We start from the raw sequence: 3561 nt of genomic DNA, 5'->3' as shown, positions 1-3561 counted from the left end.
AGAATTTTGGGGCACTGGTATAAAGAAACCCAACCCCAGTGACCCCAGAGCCCCCAGCCCACCAGAACAGCTGAGGCTAACACATGGGACCCAAGTTGCATGCCCATTCCTGGCTGTAGTTCATTTCAACTTCCTTAATTTTTCCCATTTTGTCACTGAAATTTTGCCTCTAAATTACCTGTCCAGTCAAAGGTACTATCTTAGTTACTTTTCTCTTATTGCTGAGACAAAATACCCAACCCCGAACATTAAAGGAGGAAAGGTTTATTTAGCTCAAAGTTTGTAGAGGTTTCAATGTATAACCAGCTGGCTCCAAAGCAGGGTGGCATTATGAGGGGCAACTATTCATGGTGGGGAAAGATACCAAATGCAGCAATCGAGGAGGGAGAGTGAGGACAAGTGTCTTTCTGTCCCTTACATTATATGCAGGCAACCCACACTAGGGCAGATACAGCACTCACACCGTTAATCCTAGCGCTCCTAACTCCAGCACTGTGCTAGAAACGAATCACACACTTGAGCTCCAGCAACCTCCAAAAACTCCCTATGACTGCAGGAGGCTTTGGGGGGACCTCAGACACAAACCGTATCAGGCACAAAAGGTAACAAAAGCATTAAGTCACCTCTAGTGCCTGCTAGCGAACTAAAAGCCTTTTTGTCATTTTAATAATGTAAAATAATGGTTTTTTGCATTCTATCATTCTTGTTACATTTTCATTTTTGTTGACATATGTATCAAATATAGCTTGCAACATTTTAAAAATAGAATGTTTGTAGGTAGTTTGAGACCTATCATTCCCTGCTAAGTATTTTTGGTGCTGGCAGGTTTATTTCTATTGTCTTCAAAATTACTTCCTTGTATAAATGCATTAAGCTGACTATTTAGGTACTTATTTTATTATAATATTGATGGCAATCTATACAGAGCAGGGGTACAAGTTGATTGGGTTTAGTTATCTCTATTAACACTGATAAATATATACATGAAACTAAATGCTGCTGAATGGAGTCTACCGCCACTCCTTCATCTCCTCAGAATAACCCTCTATGGACCCTGTCCTTTAAAAGCAAAACAAAGCACACATTAAAAGAAAAACACCTGGGTCTGACAGGACTTGCAAAGGATCACCTTCTAGGTTCTTTGCGACAAAGCCAATGGCTCCGCAACTGCCCTGCGATAATCTCATCTCCCCCTTCACACTAACCACCATGAGTTTTAAGTTTTCTTCCCAGGTGCCTGTCTGCTCTTCAAGTTTGTGATGTCAAAAGATAAAAACCTCCTGTTTATCCCCAGTGCCATAATAATAATTAATAATAATAATAACAGTTATTATTCAACAAATGAATGGGCGAGACCTGTCTCCCCAAAGGGGGTGGAGATTGGAGAGCAAAGGAGATGGATACAGTTTTTGAAGAACGACCCGAGAAAGCGGGCACAAGAACTAATATTTGCGAGACCGTTTAAGCATTTCTCAGTCACAAGCATTACTAGCCCCATTTCCTGGGGCTAACACCCACTGGGGCAAGGTGAGCCACGCAAAGACAGCTTGAAAACCATACACCCACTGAAGATTCAAGCCAGGTATTCTGGCTCGAGCTCTTCCTCAGAAAACAGGATTAAGTATAAGCGAACAAAAGGCATTCGGGCTCCGAGAAGGTCTGGCGGTTTGGAGAGCTGCAAGGCTGTCCAGTCAACGAGCAACTTGCCCAAGCAGTAGAAGAGATTAAAAGGATGCTAAAGCCAACTTTGGGTCCCTATGTGGAGCATTTGAACAGGGAGCTCAGAGGCGCTGTGAAAAACAATAATTCATGCCTGGATCCACTGCTGGGGATACATTCATACCTCATACCCAGGCACATTTCTAGGGTATGGAATAGTAAACTCCAGTTCCTGAGTCTAGAAGTCACACTCATGGTCCCCAAGAGGTGGGCTCCGCTGGTGCTCCGGCACCCTCTAGTGGCCACCTACTCTAATGCTCACTCTCTAACCTGTCCTACTCTTAGCAGCCCCTAGGGCTTGCCCTGCCTCGTGCACCTGCCAGCTAGCCTCTGCTCTTTGCCTGCTTCCACCAGCAATGAATGGCTCCACAGAGGTTTGGAATCTTCTGGATGGAGAAAGCCTTTTGACCTGCACACCTTAAACCTGAGACAGTGTCTGGGGTTAAACTGAAATACTGTGTTTCCTCCCTTATGTTGCCAAAGAGAAATATCTCTAGATTTCTGGAGTTAGCTATGTTATGTTCTGAGCCTGAGAAAGAAAAGCAGCATGCAGAAAGGCTGCTCTTCTCAAATGGACCTTTAATTTAAAACAGTAAAGGATTCCCCTGTGGAGTCCTGAAACTGTAAACACATAACATCTTTTTGTTTTATTGACTCAGTTGTGACATTTAGAATAGAAAGCTAAGACTATGCATAGGTAATTCTTCACAAAACATGCACATTAACAGAGATAGCTGCAGACAATGGTTTTGTACAAATTTAATCACATCTGTTGGGAAAATATTGCACTGGCTCCAAGAGACAGAATGCAATAAGTGCCAATCCTGTTCCTTGAAACACGTCAACAGAGGTGGAACCCCCTTCCCCCCCTTATTTCCAATTCATACTCTGTAAAGATGATCAGGTCTCAGGGCACCGGAGGTTGGTGCCATCATGGTACTTATCTCCTGATAACTCAAGTCTCTTTATGACAGGAGCAGTAATCAAGAGGGTTGCTAAGTGAGTTGCCTGACTTTGAGTAAGTCACTTGTCTGAGGTTTAGTCCCCACATCTGTAAATTTAAATTGCAGGAGTCATTAGGTTATCCTCAGACTCCCTTCCAGATCTGAGAATCACAGATTCAAAGTGATAAAATTACTGTTCATTACGTAGAAATAAGCCTACCTCAGATAGAGGTAGATGGGCCCCCCAACCCCCAGGAGTGCGCCAAAGCTATAGTACTGAATCCACCACCCCAAAAAAGACATCCTGGTCACGGTCTTCTTTTCCAGACCTGCCTCCAGACCTTTGATATTTACTGAGCTAAAAGCTAGTGGTTCTCAAAAGGCTTTCAAAAAATACAGAAGACAAATACAGGATTTCTTGGGATTTTCCAATTCATAGAAAATATTCATATGGAACATATATCTTATATATTTAGTAGTTCTTAGAGCAAACAAAGAGCTCCCACATAAATGAAATATCTAGTACAGAAAAGACTGAAAATACCTGTAAGCACTACCATAGTTCTATTATGCAGCCACAAATTTTAGCCGACATGGGTAAATTTACAGCTAATTGAGCCCTTACTGTACTATTTTGAAGAGCATTGAACACATACTGTATCTTACCTGACCCATTTAATGAGCCTGATTTTGAACTTAGCATCAACCTCCACAAAAACGCCTTAACCAGAGAATGAATCTGTAACCCCAACCTAAATTACTAGGTTTGTAATTCCAACTTAAATTAACATGCTGCCTCCCAAAGCAAAACAGGAGTGCTAGGACATCCAAAAAATAATTAAAATCTCCCATCAGTTCTTTGCCATCTATATTCAAGCAAAAGAAAAGCAACTCTACT

Source organism: Octodon degus, unplaced genomic scaffold (assembly GCF_000260255.1).
Source record: "Octodon degus isolate 3935 unplaced genomic scaffold, OctDeg1.0 scaffold00008, whole genome shotgun sequence".
NCBI lineage: Eukaryota > Metazoa > Chordata > Mammalia > Rodentia > Octodontidae > Octodon > Octodon degus.
This window is presented reverse-complemented; position numbering follows the sequence as displayed.